This window comes from Oncorhynchus masou, unplaced genomic scaffold, assembly GCF_036934945.1.
Source record: "Oncorhynchus masou masou isolate Uvic2021 unplaced genomic scaffold, UVic_Omas_1.1 unplaced_scaffold_5149, whole genome shotgun sequence".
Lineage (NCBI taxonomy): Eukaryota > Metazoa > Chordata > Actinopteri > Salmoniformes > Salmonidae > Oncorhynchus > Oncorhynchus masou.
In genome coordinates this window covers 1-23,478 of record NW_027011553.1, presented here as the reverse complement: position 1 = coordinate 23,478, position 23,478 = coordinate 1, and the positions used below count along the sequence as shown (strand labels likewise).

Here is a 23,478-nt window from a genome sequence, read left to right as displayed (position 1 = left end):
TTTATTGTTGTCCCGAGTCTGTCATAACAAATGATTTCCAAAAACAATGAGCGCTATATTTACATGACATGTGTTTGTTTTTTAGTTGGTGTACTTTTATCAAGAGTCCAAAGTCCTCCCAGGGTCACCACGTCTCTATGAGCAGTATAGATGGTGTAAAAGTGTGTGTGTGTTTCCAGAGTCTGGACTATGACAACAGTGAGAATCAGCTGTTTCTGGAGGAGGAGAGACGGATGAGCTTCTTAGTAAGTAGAGAACCCCTACACACACACACACAGGCAGGCAGGCAGGACAGGCAGACACAGACAGGCAGACAGACAGACAGACAGACAGACAGGCAGACAGACAGGCAGGCAGACAGACAGACAGACAGACAGTGCAGACAGACAGGCAGGCAGACAGGCAGACAGACAGACAGACAGACAGGACAGGCAGACAGACAGGCAGACAGACAGACAGACAGGGACAGGCAGACAGACAGGCAGACAGACAGACAGGCAGACAGACGCAGACAGACAGACAGACAGACAGACAGACAGACAGACAGACAGACAGACAGACATTGATTGATGTCCCCCCTCCCATTTCTCTCCCCTCTCGTCCTCAGGGGTTCAAGTGTTTGGAGATCAGTCGGTGGGTGATCTGTGGTCTGATTGGCTTCCTGACTGGACTCATAGCCTGCTGCATAGATATCGCCGTGGAGAACCTGGCTGGGGTCAAGTACTACGTTGTCAAACAGAGTATCCTTCCGCCGCTGACCCACATCACAGAACGGTCATATCCTTCCGCTCACTGACCCACAGTCACAGAACGGTCATATCCTTCTGCTCACTGACCCACATCACAGAACGGTCATATCCTTCCACATCACAGAACGGTCATATCCTTCCGCTCACTGACCCACATCACAGAACGGTCATATCCTTCCGCTCACTGACCCGCATCACAGAACGGTCATATCCTTCCGCTCGCTGACCCACATCACAGAACGGTCATATCCTTCCGCTCACTGACCCACATCACAGAACGGTCATATCCTTCCGCTCACTGACCCGCATCACAGAACGGTCATATCCTTCCACATCACTGACCCACATCACAGAACGGTCATATCCTTCCGCTCACTGACCCACATCACAGAACGGTCATATCCTTCCACATCACAGAACAGTCATATCCTTCCACATCACAGAACGGTCATATCCTTCCGCTCACTGACCCACATCACAGAACGGTCATATCCTTCCGCTCACTGACCCACATCATAGAACGGTCATATCCTTCCGCTCACTGACCCACATCACAGAACGGTCATATCCTTCCGCATCACAGAACGGTCATATCCTTCACATCACAGAACGGTCATATCCTTCCACACATCACAGAACGGTCATATCCTTCCGCTCACTGACCCACATCACAGAACGGCCATATCCTTCCGCCACTGACCCACATCACAGAACGGGTCATATCCTTCCGCTCACTGACCCACATCACAGAACGGTCATATCCTTCCGCCACTGACCCACATCACAGAACTGTCATATCCTTCCACATCACAGAACGGTCATATCCTTCCGCTCACTGACCCACATCACAGAACGGTCATATCCTTCCGCATCACTGACCCACATCACAGAACGGTCATATCCTTCCCCACATCACAGAACGGTCATATCCTTCCGCTCACTGACCCACATCACAGAACGGTCATACCTCTCCGCCACTGACCCACATCACAGAACGGTCATATCCTTCCGCCACTGACCCACATCACAGAACGGTCATATCCTTCCGCTCACTGACCCACATCACAGAACGGTCATATCCTTCCGCTCACTGACCCACATCACAGAACGGTCATATCCTTCCACATCACTGACCCACATCACAGAACGGTCATATCCTTCCACATCACAGAACGGTCATATCCTTCCACATCACAGAACGGTCATATCCTTCCGCTCACTGACCCACATCACAGAACGGTCATGATCCTTCCGCTCACTGACCCACATCACAGAACGTCATATCCTTCCACATCACAGAACGGCCATATCCTTCACATCACAGAACGGTCATATCCTTCCGCTCACTGACCCACATCACAGAACGGTCATATCCTTCCGCTCACTGACCATCACAGAACGGCCATGGCCCTCCCACATCACAGAACGGCCACATTCCGCCACTGACCCACATCACAGAACGGTCATATCCTTCCGCCACTGACCCACATCACAGAACGGTCATATCCTTCCGCCACTGACCCACATCACAGAACGTCATATCCTTCCGCCACTGACCCACATCACAGAACGGTCCTTCCACTACACTGACTCCACATCACAGAACGGTCATATCCTTCCGCTCACTGACCCACATCACAGAACGGTCATATCCTTCCACATCATCACGAACGGTCATATCCTTCCACATCACAGAACGGTCATATCCTTCCACATCACAGAACGGTCATATCCTTCCACTCACTGACCCACATCACAGAACGGTCATATCCTTCCGCCACTGACCCACATCACAGAACGGTCATATCCTTCCGCCACTGACCCACATCACAGAACGGCCATGATCCTTCCACATCACAGAACGGTCATATCCTTCCACATCACAGAACGGTCATATCCTTCACATGCTCAGCTCCACTCACCCATCACAGAGCGGTCATATCCTTCCACTCATTGACCACATCACAGAACGGTCATATCCTTCCACTGCTATCCCACATCACAGAACGGTCATATCCTTCCACATCACCGACGGTCATATCCTTACATCACAGACGGTCATATCCTTCCACATCACGAACGGTCATATCCTTCCGCTCACTGACCCACATCACAGAACGGTCATATCCTTCCACTCACTCACATCGAACGGTCATATCCTTCCACATCACTGACCCGCATCACAGAGCGGTCATATCCTTCCACATCACAGAACGGTCATATCCTTCCACATCACAGAACGGTCATATCCTTCCACATCACAGAAGCGGTCATATCCTTCCACATCACTGACCCACATCACAGAGCGGTCATATCCTCTCCACATCACTGACCCACAGTTCAGAAGGTGTTCCATACTCTGAACTGTCATGTTAAATATTGTCTGTGTAGAAAAATATAGTGTTGTGACATCCTACAGCGTTTGTCTATGTTCCACTGTTGTCCTGTCCTACAGCAGTGGTCTGTGTTCCACTGTTGTCCCATCCTACAGCGGTGGTCTGTGTTCCACTGTTGTCCTGTCCTACAGCGGTGGTCTGTGTTCCACTGTTGTCCCGTCCTACAGCGTTTGTCTGTGTTACCACTGTTGTCCCGTCCTACAGCGGTGGTCTGTGTTCCACTGTTGTCCCGTCCTACAGCGGTGGTCTGTGTTCCACTGTTGTCCCGTCCTACAGCGTTTGTCTGTGTACCACAACATACTGTCCTTCCTCTCACTCACCCACAGGATAGTCATGTCTAGTTTTAGTTTCTGAAATTCCAGTACATGGTGGATTTCTTTGGCCAATTCCGGGAGGGTAGTCTTCAGGCGGACAACTCTCCCAATAAATCAAGAGTTTGGGTAGACAGAGTTTAAAAATAATCCCCTGGAAACATGACAGAAGCGAACACACAATGTGGAGGCAGATAGCTGGTGGTTGTAAGCTTGTAACGCTAACGTCATATAAACTATGTAAACGACTCAATGCAAAATACACTAGTTGAAAGTATGGGTTTGTTTACAGCAGGGCTCTGGATGGATTTTCTGGCAGCCAACTTCACCCTTTTCTCTCTGCCAAACTGGCATTGGTCTAAGTACAGGCGTGTGTGCTGGAACATTGGGACATTGTGGGAAGGCAACTCCTAGAGAGACCAGGCCCAGTTTAGAGTTGTCTTTGTTCAGTCATTGACATTTGGTCTCTAAATGTGTTTAGGAAAGTAAAAGTGTACCTCTGCCCTTATCATGGATTCAGAGCTATCTATCTAATATAACTCAAAGGGGTTTCCTTATTAATGGAAGCGCTCTAATGTTGGGTGTGACTATGTGAAGTGTGGTGTACCGTAGGGCAGCTCTCTAGGCCCTCTGCTCTTTTCTATTTTTACCAATGACCTGCCACTGGTATTAAACAAAGCATTTTGTCCACGTATGCTGATGAATAACCATATACGTTAAGGTTTTCAGTGACTTCATGAGCTGTAGTTGCTAGTTGTCGTGGCTGTTGAACAAGTTGAGGAGACTAAATTATTTGGTGTTACCTTAGAATGTAAACTGTCATGTGAAAAACCTATACATTCAATCATTGTAAAGATGGTGAGAGGTCTGTCCCTACTAAAGAGATTCTCCACTAAGCAAGTCCTGTAGTCTCCTAGTTTATATTATCTGATTATTGTCAAGTCCTGTAGTCTCTAGTTTTATATTATCTTGATTATTGTCCAGTCATATGGTCAAGTCCTGTAGTCTCTAGTTTTATATTATCTTGATTATTGTCCAGTCATATAGTCAAGTCTAGTTCTAGTTTTATTTATCTTGATTATTGTCCAGTCATATGTGGTCAAGTCCTGTAGTCTCTAGTTTTATATGATCTGATTATTGTCCAGTCATATAGTCAGCTGGTCCAGAACACAGCGGCACATCTTGTTCTTCATTGTAATCAGAGAGCTGATATTAATACTATGCATGCCCAGTCTGTCTTGGCTCAGAGAGTTGAGGAAAGACTGACTGTCACTTCCTGTTTTTATTTGGAAATTCCACATTTTTTGCATAGTCAAGTTACACAAGGCACTGACACATACACTTACCCCAACAGACATGCCACCAGGGGTCTTTTCACAGTCCCCAGGTCCAGAACAAATTCAAAGAAACATACAGTATTGTACAGAGCTGTGAGTGCATGGAACTCCCATCTTATATATCACAATAATCAGCAAACCTGGTTTCTAAAAACAAATGAAGCAACAGCTCACGCCACAACACATCTCCCCCTTGTGACCTACTGGTTGTGTGTGTACTGACATGTGTCCTACTGGTTGTGTAGGTACTGACATGTGTCCTACTGGTTGTGTAGGTACTGACATGTGTCCTACTGGTTGTGTGGGTACTGACATGTGACCTACTGGTTGTGTGGGTACTGACATGTGTCCTACTGGTTGTGTAGGTACTGACATGTGTCCTACTGGTTGTGTAGGTACTGACATGTGTCCTACTGGTTGTGTAGGTACTGACATGTGACCTACTGGTTGTGTAGGTACTGACATGTGACCTACTGGTTGTGTGTAGGTACTGACATGTGTCCTACTGGTTGTGTGTAGGTACTGACATGTGGCCTACTGGTTGTGTGTAGGTACTGACATGTGTCCTACTGGTTGTGTGGGTACTGACATGTGACCTACTGGTTGTGTGTGGGTACTGACATGTGACCTACTGGTTGTGTGTGGTACTGACATGTGTCCTACTGGTTGTGTGTAGGTACTGACATGTGTCCTACTGGTTGTGTGTAGGTACTGACATGTGTCCTACTGGTTGTGTGTGGGTACTGACATGTGTCCTACTGGTTGTGTGGGTACTGACATGTGACCTACTGGTTGTGTGGGTACTGACATGTGACCTACTGGTTGTGTGGGTACTGACATGTGACCTACTGGTTGTGTAGGTACTGACATGTGCCTACTGGTTGTGTGGGTACTGACATGTGAACTACTGGTTGTGTGTGGGTACTCGACATGTGACCTACTGGTTGTGTGGGTACCGACATGTGTCCTACTGGTTGTGTAGGTACTGACGTGACCGACTGGTTGTGTGTAGTTACTGACATGTGTCCTACTGGTTGTGGTAGGTACTGACATGTGACCTACTGGTTGTGTAGGTACTGACATGTGACCTACTGGTTGTGTGTAGTACTGACATGTGACCTACTGGTTGTGTGTGTAGGTACTGACATGTGACCTACTGGTTGTGTGTAGGTACTGACATGTGACCTACTGGTTGTTGGGTACTGACATGGCCTACTGGTTGTGTAGGTACTGACATGGACCTACTGGTTGTGTGTGGTACTGACATGTGACCTACTGGTTGTGTGAGGTACTGACATGTGACCTACTGGTTGTGTGTAGGTACTGACATGTGACCTACTGGTTGTGTGTAGCTACTGACATGTGTCCTACTGGTTGTGTGTAGGTACTGACATGTGACCTACTGGTTGTGTAGTGAGTACTGACATGTGACCTACTGGATCCTAATATATCAAACCCCAGTAACACTAGCTGTTCCCATTGGCCTGGGCTAATGGGGATCCTAATATATCAAACCCCAGTAACACTAGCTGTCCCCATTGGCCTGGGCTAATGGGGATCCTAATATATCAAACCCCAGTAGCACTAGCTGTCCCCATTGGCCTGGGCTAATGGGGATCCCAATATATCAAACCCCAGTAACACTAGCTGTTCCCATTGGCCTGGGCTAATGGGGATCCTAATATATCAAAACCTCCAGTAACACTAGCTGTCTTACTGGCCTGGGCCAATCCTGGATCCAACATACTAAACCCATAGTAACACTAGCTGTTCCCATTGGCTCTGGGCCAATGGGATCCCAATAGAACAAACCTAGTAATGACTAGCTGCTCCCATTGGCCTGGGCTACTGGGGATCCTAATATATCAAACCCCAGTAACACTAGCTGTTCCCATTGGCCTGGCCAATCCCGGGATCCAATATATCAAACCCCAGTAACACTAGTTGTTCCCATTGGCCTGGCTAATCCTGATCCTAATATATCAAACCCCAGTAACACTAGCTGTCTCATTGGCCTGGGCCAATGGGGATCCCACATATCAAACCCCAGTAACACTAGCTGTCCCCATTGGCCTGGGCTAATCCTGGATCCTAATATATCAAACCCCAGTAACACTAGCTGTCCCCATTGGCCTGGGCTAATGGGGATCCTAATATATCAAACCCCAGTAACACTAGCTGTCCCCATTGGCCTGGGCTAATGGGGATCCTAATATATCAAACCCCAGTAACACTAGCTGTCCCATTGGCCTGGGCTAATGGGGATCCTAATATATCAAACCCCAGTAACACTAGCTGTTCCCATTGGCCTAGGCTAGGCCTATAGTGGGGCTAATGGGGATCCTAATATATCAAACCCCAGTAACACTAGCTGTCCCCATTGGCCTGGGCTAATGGGGAGTAACACTAGCTGTCCCCATTGCCTGGGCTCAAACAAACCCCAGTAACACTAGCTGTCCCCATTGGCCTGGGCTAATCCTGGATCCTAATATATCAAACCCCAGTAACACTAGCTGTCCCCATTGGCCTGGGCTAATCCTGGATCCTAATATATCAAACCCCAGTAAACACTAGCTGTTCCCATTGGCCTAGGCTAATGGGGATCCTAATATATCAAAACCCCAGTAACACTAGCTGTCCCCATTGGCCTGGGCTAATGGGGATCCTAATATAATCAAACCCCAGTAACACTAGCTGTTCCCATTGGCCTGGGCTAATGGGGATCCTAATATATCAAACCCCAGTAACACTAGCTGTCCCCCATTGGCCTGGGCTAGTCGGGGATCCTAATATATCAAACCAAAACCTTGTTGATCAGAATGCTGCCAATCATCCCCACTAATTTAAATATGTAGCCCTTCAGACGAAAGATCATGGAAGCCACAGAGGTCCAGTGTCCTGCCTCTGTGGTTGGTCGGGGAGAGCTGGACCTTGCAGCGTGGTGGCGTGTGATTGGTTGTTTATTACCTGTCCTTGACCTTCTGCCCTCCCAGACATCGAGAAGTTTACGGAGGTGGGAGGTCTCTCCATCTCCCCCATCCTCTGGCTGTGCTGAACTCGGCCTTCAGCCATGGTGGGCGCTGTTATTGTGGCGTTTCTTCGGAGGTAAGAGGGAGATGGGGAATGTGTGTGCGTCGAAGAGGAAGGAGTGGGTTTGTGTGTGTGTGTGTGTGTAGCCCTTTGAGTTATGTTCAAAGTGTGTGTGTGTGTGTGTATGGCCTTTTGAGGTAAGTGTTCAAAGTGTTTGTGTGTGTGTGTGTGTGTTGCGTAATGCCAAGAAGTATGACACTAGTGCACACTGCTGGGCAGGTGGGGGTTTGAATTGAGCTCTGGTTAATCATAGTCTAATAACAAGCTGTCTGAACCACTGTGTTAGACTACAGTCTGGCCCTGGGGTGGTGAACCACTGTGTTAGACTACAGTCTGAACCACTGTGTTAGACTACAGTCTGAACCACTGTTAGACTACAGTCTGAACCACTGTGTTGAGACAGTCTGACCACTGTCTGAACCACTGTGTTAGACTACAGTCTGAACCACTGTGTTAGACTACAGTCTGAACCACTGCGTTAGACTACAGTCTGAACCACTGTGTTAGACTACAGTCTGAACCACTGTGTTAGACTACAGTCTGTTGGCCACTGAACCACTGTGTTAGACTACAGTCTGAACCACTGTGTTAGACTACAGTCTGTTGGGCACTGGGGTGGTCTGAACCACTGTGTTAGACTACAGTCTGTTGACCCTGGGGTGGTGAACCACTGTGTTAGACTACAGTCTGTTGGCCCTGGGGTGGTGAACCACTGTGTTAGACTACAGTCTGTTGGCCCTGGGGTGGTGAACCACTGTGTTAGACTACAGTCTGTTGGCCCTGGGGTGGTGAACCACTGTGTTAGACTACAGTCTGTTGGCCCTGGGGTGGTGAACCACTGTGTTAGACTACAGTCTGTTGGCCCTGGGGTGGTGAACCACTGTGTTAGACTACAGTCTGTTGGCCCTGGGGTGGTGAACCACTGTGTTAGACTACAGTCTGTTGGCCAGTCTGAATGGGTGGTGAACCACTGTGTTAGACTACAGTCTGTTGGCCCTGGGGTGGTGAACCACTGTGTTAGACTACAGTCTGATGGCCCTGGGGTGGTGAACCACTGTGTTAGACTACAGTCTGATGACCCTGGGGTGGTGAACCACTGTGTTAGACTACAGTCTGATGGCCCTGGGGTGGTGAACCACTGTGTTAGACTACAGTCTGTTGGCCCTGGGGTGGTGAACCACTGTGTTAGACTACAGTCTGATGACCCTGGGGTGGTGAACCACTGTGTTAGACTACAGTCTGTTGGCCCTGGGGTGGTGAACCACTGTGTTAGACTACAGTCTGTTGGCCCTGGGGTGGTGAACCACTGTGTTAGACTACAGTCTGTTGGCCCTGGGGTGGTGAACCACTGTGTTAGACTACAGTCTGATGGCCCTGGGGTGGTGAACCACTGTGTTAGACTACAGTCTGATGGCCCTGGGGTGGTGAACCACTGTGTTAGACTACAGTCTGAACCACTGTGTTAGACTACAGTCTGTTGGCCCTGGGGTGTGGTGAACCACTGTGTTAGACTACAGTCTGAACCACTGTGTTGGACTACAGTCTGTTGGCCCTGGGGTGGTGAACCACTGTGTTAGACTACAGTCTGTCGACCCTGGGGTGGTGAACCACTGTGTTAGACTACAGTCTGTTGGCCCTGTGTTGGTCTGAACCACTGTGTTAGACTACAGTCTGAACCACTGGGGTGACCCTGTGACAGTGAACCACTGTGTTAGACTACAGTCTGAACCACTGTGTTACCCTTGGCCCTGGGGTGGTGAACCACTGTGTTAGACTACAGTCTGTTGGCCCTGGGGTGGTGAACCACTGTGTTAGCCCTGTTGGCCCTGGGTGGTGAACCACTGTGTTAGACTACAGTCTGTTGGCCCTGGGGTGGTGAACCTGACTGTGTTAGACTACAGTCTGAACCACTGTGTTAGACCACAGTCTGAACCACTGTGTTAGACTACAGTCTGAACCACTGTGTTAGACTACAGTCTGAACCACTGTGTTAGACTACAGTCTGTTGGCCCTGGGGTGGTGAACCACTGTGTTAGACTACAGTCTGTGTGGACCCTGGGGTGGTGAACCACTGTGTTAGACTACAGTCTGAACCCTGGGGTGGTCTGAACCACTGTGTTAGACTACAGTCTGTTGGCCCTGGGGTGGTGAACCACTGTGTTAGACTACAGTCTGGCCCTGGGGTGGTGAACCACTGGCCCTGGGGTGTTAGACTACAGTCTGTTGGCCCTGGGTGGTGAACCACTGTGTTAGACTACAGTCTGAACCACTGTGTTAGACTACAGTCTGTTGGCCCTGGGGTGGTGAACCACTGTGTTAGACTACAGTCTGAACCACTGTGTTAGACTACAGTCTGAACCCTGGGGTGGTCTGAACCACTGTGTTAGACTACAGTCTGAACCCTGGGGTGACTACAGTGAACCACTGTGTTAGACTACAGTCTGAACCACTGTGTTAGACTACAGTCTGTTGGCCCTGGGGTGGTAGAACCACTGTGTTAGACTACAGTCTGTTGGCCTGACCACTGTCTGAACCACTGTGTTAGACTACAGTCTGATGGCCACTGGTTAGTACAGTCTGAACCACTGTGTTAGACTACAGTCTGATGGCCCTGGGGTGGTGAACCACTGTGTTAGACTACAGTCTGTTGGCCCTGGGGTGGTGAACCACTGTGTTAGACTACAGTCTGTTGGCCCTGGGGTGGTGAACCACTGTGTTAGACTACAGTCTGTTGGCCCTGGGGTGGTGAACCACTGTGTTAGACTACAGTCTGTTGACCCTGGGGTGAACCACTGTGTGAAGTCTGAACCACTGTGTTAGACTACCCCTGGGGTGGTGAACCACTGTGTTAGACTACAGTCTGTTGGCCCTGGGGTGGTGAACCACTGTGTTAGACTACAGTCTGTTGGCCCTGGGGTGGTGAACCACTGTGTTAGACTACAGTCTGAACCACTGTGTTAGACTACAGTCTGTTGGCCCTGGGGTGGTGAACCACTGTGTTAGACTACAGTCTGAACCACTGTGTTAGACTACAGTCTGAACCACTGTGGCCAGTCTGGGGTGGTGAACCACTGTGTTAGACTACAGTCTGTTGACCCTGGGGTGGTGAACCACTGTGTTAGACTACAGTCTGAACCACTGTGTTAGACTACAGTCTGAACCACTGTGTTAGACCACAGTCTGAACCACTGTGTTAGACTACAGTCTGAACCACTGTGTTAGACTACAGTCTGTTGGCCCTGGGGTGGTGAACCACTGTGTTAGACTACAGTCTGTTGGCCATGGGGTGGAAAGGCCGTGTTGTTGACTACAGTCTGTTGGCCCTGGGGTGGTGAACCACTGTGTTAGACTACAGTCTGTTGGCCCTGGGGTGGTGAACCACTGTGTTAGACTACAGTCTGAACCACTGTGTTAGACCAGTCTGTTGGCCCTGGGACTGGTGAACCACTGTGTTAGACTACTGAGTGTGTTAGACTACAGTCTGGCCCTGGGGTGGTGAACCACTGTGTTAGACTACAGTCTGAACCACTGTGTTAGACTACAGTCTGAACCACTGTGTTAGACCACAGTCTGAACCACTGTGTTAGACCACAGTCTGAACCACTGTGTTAGACTACAGTCTGTTGGCTGAACCACTGTGTTAGACTACAGTCTGAACCACTGTGTTAGACTACAGTCTGAACCACTGTGTTAGACTACAGTCTGAACCCTGGGGTGAACCACTGTGTTGGACTAGACCCACATTGTCTGAACCACTGTGTTAGACTACAGTCTGAACCCTGGGGTGGTGAACCACTGTGTTAGACTACAGTCTGAACCACTGTGTTAGACTACAGTCTGTTGGCCCTGGGGTGGTGAACCACTGTGTTAGACTACAGTCTGATGACCCTGGGGTGGTGAACCACTGTGTTAGACTGATGGCCCTGGGTGGTGAACCACTGTGTTAGACTACAGTCTGATGACCTGGGTGGTGAACCACTGTGTTAGACTACAGTCTGATGACCTGGGGTGGTGAACCACTGTGTTAGACTACAGTCTGTTGGCCCTGGGGTGGTGAACCACTGTGTTAGACTACAGTCTGTTGGTCTGAACCCTGGGGTGGTGAACCACTGTGTTAGACTACAGTCTGTTGGCTGGTGAACCACTGTGTTAGACTACAGTCTGTTGGCCCTGTGGTGGTGAACCACTGTGTTAGACTACAGTCTGTTGGCCCTGGGGTGGTGAACCACTGTGTTAGACTACAGTCTGTTGGCCCTGGGGTGGTGAACCACTGTGTTAGACTACAGTCTGTTGGCCCTGGGGTGGTGAACCACTGTGCTAGACTACAGTCTGTTGGCCCTGGGGTGGTGAACCACTGTGCTAGACTACAGTCTGTGTGGCCCTGAACCACTGGTTGACTACAGTCTGAACCACTGTGTTAGACTACAGAACCACTGTGCTACAGTCTGTTGGCCCTGGGGTGGTGAACCACTGTGTTAGGACTACAGTCTGAACCACTGTGTTAGACTACAGTCTGTTGGCCCTGGTGAACCACTGTGACTACAGTCTGAACCACTGTGTTAGACTACAGTCTGTTGGCCCTGGGTGGTGAACCACTGTGTTAGACTACAGTCTGTTGGCCCTGGGGTGGTGAACCACTGTGTTAGACTACAGTCTGAACCACTGTGTTAGGACTACAGTCTGAACCACTGTGTTAGACTACAGTCTGTTGGCCCTGTGTTAGACTACAGTCTGAACCACTGTGTTAGACTACAGTCTGTTGGCCCTGGGGTGGTGAACCACTGTCTGAACCACTGTGTTAGACTACAGTCTGATGGCCCTGGGGTGGTGAACCACTGTGTTGACTACAGTCTGATGGCCCTGGGGTGGTGAACCACTGTGTTAGGACTACAGTCTGATGACCCTGGGGGTGGTGAACCACTGTGTTAGACTACAGTCTGAACCACTGTGTTAGACTACAGTGAACCACTGTGTTAGACTACAGTCTGTTGGCCCTGGGGTGGTGAACCACTGTGTTAGACTACAGTCTGTTGGCCCTGGGGTGGTGAACCACTGTGTTAGACTACAGTCTGTTGGCCCTGGGGTGGTGAACCACTGTGTTAGACTACAGTCTGTTGGCCCTGGGGTGGTGAACCACTGTGTTAGACTACAGTCTGTTGACCCTGGGGTGGTGAACCACTGTGTTAGACTACAGTCTGAATGCCCTGGGGTGGTGAACCACTGTGTTAGACTACAGTCTGTTGGCCCCTGGGGGTGGTGAACCACTGTGTTAGACTACAGTCTGATGGCCCTGGGGTGGTGAACCACTGTGTTAGACTACAGTCTGATGACCCTGGGGTGGTGAACCACCGTGTTAGACTACAGTCTGAACCACTGTGTTAGACTACAGTCTGATGGCCCTGGGGTGGTGAACCACTGTGTTCTGAACCACTGACTACAGTCTGTTGGCCCTGGGGTGGTGAACCACTGTGTTAGACTACAGTCTGATGACCCTGGGGTGGTGAACCACTGTGTTCTGAACCACTGCTGACTACAGTCTGATGACCCTGTCTGAACCACTGTGTGACTACAGTCTGAACCACTGTGTTAGACTACAGTCTGTTGTTAGACTACATTCTGAACCACTGTGTTAGACTACAGTCTGAACCACTGTGTTAGACTACAGTCTGAACCACTGTGTTAGACTACAGTCTGTTGGCCCTGGGGTGGTGAACCACTGTGTTAGACTACAGTCTGTTGACCCAGGTGGGAACCACTGTGGTGAACCACTGTGTTAGACTACAGTCTGTTGGCCCTGGGGTGGTGAACCACTGTGTTAGACTACAGTCTGAACCACTGTGTTAGACCACAGTCTGTTGGCCCTGGGGTGGTGAACCACTGTGTTAGACTACAGTCTGTTGACCCTGGGGTGGTGAACCACTGTGAACAGTCCCACCACCGTGTTAGACTACAGTCTGTGGCCTGGCCCTGGGGTGGTCTGAACCACTGTGTTAGACTACAGTCTGTTGGCCCTGGGGTGGTGAACCACTGTGTTAGACTACAGTCTGATGATCTCTGGGTGGTGAACCACTGTGTTAGACTACAGTCTGAATGCCCTGGGGTGGTGAACCACTGTGTTAGACTACAGTCTGATGGTGACCCTGTGTTAGACTACAGTCTGAACCACTGTGTTAGACTACAGTCTGAAACCACTGTGTTAGACTACAGTCTGAACCCTGGGGTGGTCTGAACCACTGTGTTAGACTACAGTCTGATGACCCTGGGGGTGGTGAACCACTGTGTTAGACTACAGTCTGAACCACTGTGTTAGACTACATTCTGAACCACTGTGTTAGACTACAGTCTGAACCACTGTGTTAGACTACAGTCTGATGACCAACTGTGTTAGACTACAGTCTGTTGGCCCTGGGGTGGTGAACCACTGTGTTAGACTACAGTCTGATGGCCCTGGGGTGGTGAACCACTGTGTTAGACTACAGTCTGTTGGCCCTGGGTGGTGAACCACTGTGTTAGACTGAACCAGTCTGTTGGCTACATTCTGGGTGTTAGGTGAACCACTGTGTTAGACTACAGTCTGAACCACTGTGTTAGACTACAGTCTGTTGGCCCTGGGGTGGTGAACCACTGTGTTAGACTACAGTCTGAACCACTTGACTACAGTCTGTTGGCCCTGGGTGGGTGAACCACTGTGTTAGACTACAGTCTGTTGGCCCTGAACCACTGTGTTAGGACTACAGTCTGAACCACTGTGTTAGACTATAGTCTGAACCACTGTGTTAGACCACAGTCTGAACCACTGTGTTAGACTTACAGTCTGAACCACTGTGTTAGACTACAGTCTGTTGGCCCTGGGGTGGTGTTAACCACTGTGTTAGACTACAGTCTGTTGGCCCTGGGTGGTGAACCACTGTGTTAGTCTGGTAGCCCATGGAACCACTGTACTAGACTACAGTCTGTTGGCCCTGGGGTGGTGAACCACTGTGTTAGACTACAGTCTGTTGGCCCTGGGGTGGTGAACCACTGAACCACTGTTAGACTACAGTCTGAACCACTGTGTTAGACTACAGTCTGAACCACTGTGTTAGACTACAGTCTGTTGGCCCTGGGGTGGTGAACCACTGTGTTAGACTACAGTCTGTTGGCCACTGGGGTGGTGAACCACTGTGTTAGACTACAGTCTGTTGGCCCTGGGGGTGGTGAACCACTGTGTTAGACTACAGTCTGTTGGCCCTGGGGTGGTGAACCACTGTGTTAGACTACAGTCTGATGGCCCTGGGGTGTCTGAACCACTGTGTTAGACTACAGTCTGAACCACTGTGTTAGACTACAGTCTGTTGGCCCTGGGGTGGTGAACCACTGTGTTAGACTACAGTCTGAACCACTGTGTTAGACTACAGTCTGAACCACTGTGTTAGACTACAGTCTGAACCACTGTGTTAGACTACAGTCTGAACCACTGTGTTAGACTACAGTCTGAACCACTGTGGTAGACTACAGTCTGAACCACTGTGTTAGACTACAGTCTGAACCACTGTGTTAGACTACAGTCTGTGTGGACTACAGTCTGGGGTTAGACTACAGTCTGAACCACTGTGTTAGACTACAGTCTGTTGGCCCTGGGGTGGTGAACCACTGTGTTAGACTACAGTCTGTTGGACTACAGTCTGGGGTGGTGAACCACTGTGTTAGACTACAGTCTGTTGGCCCTGGGGTGGTGAACCACTGTGTTAGACTACAGTCTGAACCCTGGGGTGGTGAACCACTGTGTTAGACTACAGTCTGATGGCCCTGGGGTGGTGAACCACTGTGTTAGACTACAGTCTGAACCACTGGCCACTGTGTTGGTACAGTCTGAACCACTGTGTTAGACTACAGTCTGTTGGCCCTGGGGTGGTGAACCACTGTGTTAGACTACAGTCTGAACCACTCTGTTAGACTACAGGTGGTGAACCACTGTGTTAGACTACAGTCTGAACCACTGTGTTAGACTACAGTCTGAACCACTGTGTTAGACTACAGTCTGTTGGCCCTGGGGTGGTGAACCACTGTGTTAGACTACAGTCTGTTGACCCTGGGGTGGTGAACCACTGTGTTAGACTACAGTCTGAACCACTGTGTTAGACTACAGTCTGTTGGCCCTGGGGTGGTGAACCACTGTGTTAGACTACAGTCTGTTGGCCCTGGGGTGGTGAACCACTGTGTTAGACTACAGTCTGAACCACTTGGCCCTGGGGTGGTGAACCACTGTGTTAGACTACAGTCTGTTGGCCCTGGGGTGGTGAACCACTGTGTTAGACTACAGTCTGATGGCCCTGGGTGGTGAACCACTGTGTTAGACTACAGATGACCACTCTGAACCACTGTGTTAGACTACAGTCTGTTGGCCCTGGGGTGGTGAACCACTGTGTTAGACTACACAGTCTGAACCACTGTGTTAGACTACAGTCTGTTGGCCCTGGGGTGGTGAACCACTGTGTTAGACTACAGTCTGTTGACCCTGGGGTGGTGAACCACTGTGTTAGACTACAGTCTGAACCACTGTATTAGACTACAGTCTGAACCACTGTGTTAGACTACAGTCTGAACCCTGGGTGGTGACTGTGTTAGACTACAGTCTGAACCACTGTGTTAGACTACAGTCTGTTGGCCCTGGGGTGGTGAACCACTGTGTTAGACTACAGTCTGTGGGCCCTGGCCATGTGGACTACAGTGGTGAACCACTGTGTTAGACTACAGTCTGTTGGCCCTGGGGTGGTGAACCACTGTGTTAGACTACAGTCTGTTGGCCCTGGGGTGGTGAACCACTGTGTTAGACTACAGTCTGAACCACTGTGTTAGACTACAGTCTGAACCACTGTGTTAGACTACAGTCTGAACCACTGTGTTAGACTACAGTCTGAACCACTGTGTTAGACTACAGTCTGTTGGCCCTGTTGGGGGGTGGTGAACCACTGTGTTAGACTACAGTCTGAACCACTGTGTTAGACTACAGTCTGAACCACTGTGTTAGACTACAGTCTGAACCACTGTGTTAGACTACATTCTGAACCACTGTGTTAGACTATAGTCTGAACCACTGTGTTAGACTACAGTCTGAACCACTGTGTTAGAACTGGGGTGGTGACAGTCTGTTGGCCCTGGGGTGGTGAACCACTGTGTTAGACTACAGTCTGATTGCCCTGGGGTGGTGAACCACCGTGTTAGACTACAGTCTGAACCACTGTGTTAGACTACAGTCTGTTGGCCCTGGGGTGGTGAACCACTGTGTTAGGACTACAGTCTGAACCACTGTGTTAGACTACAGTCTGTTGGCCCTGGGGTGGTGAACCACTGTGTTAGACTACAGTCTGTTGACCCTGGGTGTGGTGAACCACTGTGTTAGACTACAGTCTGAACCACTGTGTTAGACTACAGTCTGAACCACTGTGTTAGACCACAGACTCTCTGAACCACTGTGTTAGACTACAGTCTGTTGGCCCTGGGGTGGTGAACCACTGTGTTAGACTACAGTCTGTTGGCCATGGGGTGGTGAACCACTGTGTTAGACTACAGTCTGTTGGCCCTGGGGTGGTGAACCACTGTGTTAGACTACAGTCTGTTGGCCCTGAGGTGGTGAACCACTGTGTGTTAGACTACAGTCTGAACCACTGTGTTAGACTACAGTCTGAACCACTGTGTTAGACTACAGTCTGAACCACTGTGTTAGACTACAGTCTGTTGGCCCTGGGGTGGTGAACCACTGTGTTAGACTACAGTCTGAACCACTGTGTTAGACTACAGTCTGAACCACTGTGTTAGGACTACAGTCTGAACCACTGTGTTAGACTACAGTCTGAACCACTGTGTTAGACTACAGTCTGTTGGCCCTGGGGTGGTGAACCACTGTGTTAGACTACAGTCTGAACCACTGTGTTAGACTACAGTCTGAGACCACTGTGTTAGAGACTACAGTCTGAACCACTGTGTTAGACTACAGTCTGAACCACTGTGTTAGACTACAGTCTGTTGGCCCTGGGGTGGTGAACCACTGTGTTAGACTACAGTCTGAACCACTGTGTTAGACTAACAGTCTGTTGGCCCTGGGGTGGTGAACCACTGTGTTAGACTACAGTCTGTTGGCCCTGGGGTGGTGAACCACTGTGTTAGACTACAGTCTGTTGGCCCTGGGGTGGTGAACCACTGTGTTAGACTACAGTCTGTTGGCCCTGGGGTGGTGGTGAACCACTGTGTTAGACTACAGTCTGTTGGCCCTGGGGTGGTGAACCACTGTGTTAGACTACAGTCTGAACCACTGTGTTAGACTACAGTCTGAACCACTGTGTTAGACTACAGTCTGTTGGCCCTGGGGTGGTGAACCACTGTGTTAGACTACAGTCTGAACCACTGTGTTAGACTACAGTCTGAACCACTGTGTTAGACTACAGTCTGAACCACTGTGTTAGACTACAGTCTGAACCACTGTGTTAGACTACAGTCTGTTGGCCCTGGGGTGTTGAACCACTGTGTTAGACTACAGTCTGAACCACTGTGTTAGACTACAGTCTGAACCACTGTGTTAGACTACAGTCTGAACCACTGTGTTAGACTACAGTCTGAACCACTGTGTTAGACTACAGTCTGTTGGCCCTGGGGTGGTGAACCACTGTGTTAGACTACAGTCTGAACCACTGTGTTAGACTACAGTCTGTTGGCCCTGGGGTGGTGAACCACTGTGTTAGACTACAGTCTGTTGGCCCTGGGGTGGTGAACCACTGTGTTAGACTACAGTCTGTTGGCCCTGGGGTGGTGAACCACTGTGTTAGACTACAGTCTGTTGGCCCTGGGGTGGTGAACCACTGAGAGTCTCATTATGACTCTCTCTCTCTCTCTCCTCAGCCAGTCTGTTGACCCTGGGGTGGTGAACCACTGTGTTAGACTACAGTCTGTTGGCCCTGGGGTGGTGAACCACTGAGAGTCTCATTATGACTCTCTCTCTCTCTCTCCTCAGCCAGTCTGTTGACCCTGGGGTGGTGAACCACTGTGTTAGACTACAGTCTGTTGGCCCTGGGGTGGTGAACCACTGAGAGTCTCATTATGACTCTCTCTCTCTCTCCCTGCCAGCCAGCCAGCCAGCCAGCCAGTCTGTTGATCCTGGTTGTGGAACTAACATCTCTCTCTCTCTCCTCAGCCAGTCTGTTGACCCTGAGGTGGAACTAACATCTCTCTCTCTCTCCCTCTCTCCCTCTCTCCCTCTCTCCCTCTCTCCCTCTCCCTCCCAGTCTGTTGACCCTGGGGTGGAACTAACATCTCTCTCTCTCTCTCTCTCTCTCTCTCTCTCTCTCTCTCTCTCTCTCTCTCTCTCTGTCTCTGTCTCTGTCTCTGTCTCTCTCTCTCCTCTCTCCCTCTCCCTCCCAGTCTGATGACCCTGGGGTGGAACTAACATCTCTCCCTCTCCCTCCCAGTCTGTTGACCCTGAGGTGGAACTAACATCTCTCTCTCCTCCTCAGCCAGGAGCAGCAGGAAGTGGGATACCCAGATTAAGTGTTATCTGAACGGGTGAAGATCCCAGTGGTGAGACTGAAGGTAAACTGATCACTGGCTGCTCAGAGACTAACGTCACATCTAAACCCACATCTTTTAAATGTTGTTGTTGTTGTTGGCAGTAGGAATGATGTCTCTTATGAGGGCAAAGATATCAGACATTATATAATATATAGGTCAGAGGTCACTGTGTGTGTGTGTGTGTTCTACAGACCCTGGTGGTGAAGGTGTGTGGTGTGATCTGCTCTGTCGCCGGGGGACTCGCTGTCGGAAAGGTAAACACTGGGGATGTGTGTGTGTGTACGTACGAGTTTATCTGTGTGTGTCTGCATGTACGTACGAGTTTGTCTGTGTGTACGTATGTGTGCGTATTCATTGTCTTGTGGTGAGTCGGGCTGTGACGCTCATGGATGTTGGATGATGGTAATTGGCCAGGTGACCGTGATAGAACACGAGTCCTGGTTCAACTCAGGTCATTATTACGTTCCTCGGCAAGCAAACCATTAATGTCACTCGGAACAGAAGAAGGCGGAACTAACGAAGAGTCACTGGCAACAACCAAAAGGAAACAGGTCTGGTTTTAGGAGGGGTTCTGAAAGACACTCGTGGGAGTGTCTACTGAATGTTGCCTAGCAACAACAGTGTCCACAGTCTCCATTGAATGTTGTCTAGCAACAACAACTGGATTCTAAGAGAGACCAACCATGAGACCCACTGAATTGACCAGGAACAGGCAAACAAAATTAAAACCAACACCAAACTGAAAGACAGGAGGCAAACCACAATATTGGAGGAAAACAAAATCAGGGAAAACAGATGAATGAATGTCTAACAATCAAATAGGGAGACACAACTAGGTTAACCCTCACATCTATCAAGACAACTAGAGGAGTTAACCCTCCACATCTATCAAGACAACTAGAGAGTTAGCCCTCCACATCTACCAAGACAACTAAAGGTTAACCCTCCACATTAACCTTCCATCTATCAAGACAACTAGAGGAGTTAACCTTCCACATCTATCAAGACAACAGACTAGACAACTAAGGAGTTAACCCTCCACATCTATCAAGACAACTAGAGGAGTTAGCCCTCCACATCTACCAAGACAACTAAAGGAGTTAACCCTCCACATCTATCAAGACAACTAGAGGAGTTAGCCCTCCACATCTACCAAGACAACTAGAGGAGTTAACCCTCCACATCTATCAAGACAACTAGAGGTTAACCTTCCACATCTATCAAGACAACTAGAGGTTAACCCTCCACATCTATCAAGACAACTAGAGGAGGTAACCCTCCACATCTATCAAGACAACTAGAGGTGTTAACCCTCCACATCTATCAAGACAACTAGAGTAGTTAACCCTCCACATCTCAGACAACTAGAGGTGTTAACCCTCCACATCAAGACCAAGACAACTAGAGTAGTTAACCCTCCACATCTCAGACAACTAGAAGTTAACCCTCCACATCTATCAAGACAACTGGAGGAGTTAACCCTCCACATCTATCAAGACAACTAGAGGTTAACTTCCACATCTACCAAGACAACTAGAGTTAACCCTCCACATCAACCAAGACAACTAGAGTAGTTAACCCTCCACATCTCAGACAACTAGATTAACCCTCCACATCTATCAAGACAACTGGAGGAGTTAACCCTCCACATCTATCAAGACAACTAGAGGTGTTAACCTTCACATCTACCAAGACAACTAGAGTAGTTAACCCTCCACATCTATCAAGACAACTAGAGTAGTTAACCTTCCACATCTACCAAGACATCTAGAGTAGTTAACCCTCCCACATCTATCAAGACAACTAGAGTAGTTAACCCTCCACATCTATCAAGACAACTAGGTAGTTAAATCTCCACATCTACCAAGACAACTAGGTAGTTAACCCTCCACATCTATCCAGACAACTAGAGTAACCCTCCACATCTCTCAAAGACAACTAGAGGGAGTTAACCCTCCACATCTATCAAGACAACTAGAGAGTTAACCTCCCATCTACCAAGACAACTAGAGGAGTTAACCCTCCACATCTATCAAGACAACTAGAGGAGTTAACCCTCCACATCTACCAAGACAACTAGAAGGTTAACCCTCCCACATCTATCAAGACAACTAGAGGTTAACCCTCCACATCTATCAAGACAACTAGAGGAGGTAACCCTCCACATCTACCAAGACAACTAGAGTAGTTAACCCTCCACATCTACAAGACAACTAGAGGTTAACCCTCATCTATCAAAGACATCTGGAGCACTGAGCCACTCTTAAATATCACCTGGGCCAGCCTGGTGAAACACCTTCCCACTAATGAGGTGACCAACAAGCCAGGTGAAAATAGACTGACTAATGAGTCAGAAATACAGACTGACTAATTTGGTAAAATGCAGACTTGACTAATGATGTGACCAACCAGTGTCTGTGTGTATCTGACGGCCGTGTGTGTGTGTGTGTGTGTGTGTGTGTGTGTGTGTGTGTGTGTGTGTGTGTGTGTTTGACGGCCTCTCTCCTACCCATAATCCTGTAGGAAGGTCCACCAGTCACTCTGGTGCCGTGGTGGCAGCAGGAGTCTCCCAGGGACGCAGTACCTCCCTGAAGAAGGACTTCAAGGTAGGAGGCTGTTGTACAGTCTGGTGTTTAATGTGTGGTATCTACTGTCTAACATGTTCTCTCTCTCACTGTGTGTGTCTTAACATGTTCTCTCTCTCACTGTGTGTCTTAACATGTTCTCTCTCTCTCACTGTGTGTCTTAACATGTTCTCTCTCTCACTGTGTCTGTCTAACATGTTCTCTCTCTCTCACTGTGTGTCTTAACATGTTCTCTCTCTCACTGTGTGTGTCTTAACATGTCCTCTCCCTCTGTGTAGATCTTTGAGTATTTCCGTAGAGACACAGAAGAGGGACTCCCTTGTATCAGCTGGAGCGGCTGGGAGTGTCTGCTGCTTTTGGAGCACTCAGTTGGTACACACTCTGCACAACATGTCCCTCAGCACAACATGTCCCTCAGCACAACATGTCCCTCAGCACAACATGTCCCCTCTGCACAACATGTCCCATCTCTGCACAACATGTCCCTCAGCACAACATGTCCCACTCTGCACAACATGTCCCACTCTGCACAACATGTCCCACTCTGCACAACATGTCCCACTCTGCACAACATGTCCCACTCTGCACAACATGTCCCACTCTGCACAACATGTCCCACTCTGCACAACATGTCCCTCAGCACAACATGTCCCACTCTGCACAACATGTCCCCTCTGCTACAACATGTCCCCTCTGCACAACATGTCCCACTCTGCACAACATGTCCCACTCTGCACAACATGTCCCTCAACAACATGTCCCCTCAGCACAACATGTCCCACTCAACATATCCCACTCTGCACAACATGTCCCTCTGCACAACATGTCCCACTCTGCTGCACTAAGCATACAACTGTCATGACCTTCTAAATGTTCCTCCCAATAAAGTTTTCACCTGACTCGCTCTCTCTCTCGCTCTCTCTCTCATATATGTCATATATATACATACGTATATATACGACAAGTCTCTGTCTCTCTCTCTCTGTCTCTCTCTCTCTGTGTCTCTCTGTCTCTCTCTCTGTGTGCTCTCTGTCTCTCTCTCTCTCTGTGTCTCTCTGTCTCTCTCTCTGTCTGTCTCTCTGACTCTCTCTCTCTCTCTGTCTCTCTCTCTGTCTCTCTCTCTCTGTCTCTCTCTCTCTCTGTCTCTCTCTCTCTGTCTCTCTCTCTCTGTCTGTCTCTCTGGCTCTCTCTCTCTCTCTGTCTCTCTCTCTGACTCTCTCTCTCTCTCTCTCTCTCTCTCTGTCTCTCTCTGTTTCTCTCTCTGTTTCTGTCTCTCTGTCTCTCTCTCTGTCTGTCTCTCTCTCTCTCTGTGTGTCTCTCTGTCTCTCTCTCTGTGTCTCTCTCTCTCTCTCTCTCTCGTCTCTCCTTCCTCCCTTCCTTCCTTCCTCTTTATGTCAGGTGGTGTTTTATTCAGTTTGGAGGAGGGGGCTTCTTTCTGGAACCAGATGCTCACATGGAGGATAGTAAGT

General features: G+C 49.3%; 1 long non-coding RNA gene across 1 annotated transcript; it reads left to right on the top strand.

Annotated features, from left to right (window-relative positions):
- Window positions 1–177: 177 nt before the first annotated feature.
- Window positions 178–7,828, top strand: LOC135535780 (uncharacterized). Its single transcript, XR_010454880.1, has 3 exons — window positions 178–245; window positions 608–740; window positions 7,787–7,828. It is a non-coding gene; the product is annotated as an uncharacterized LOC135535780 (long non-coding RNA).
- The last annotated feature ends 15,650 nt before the right edge of the window (window positions 7,829–23,478 follow it).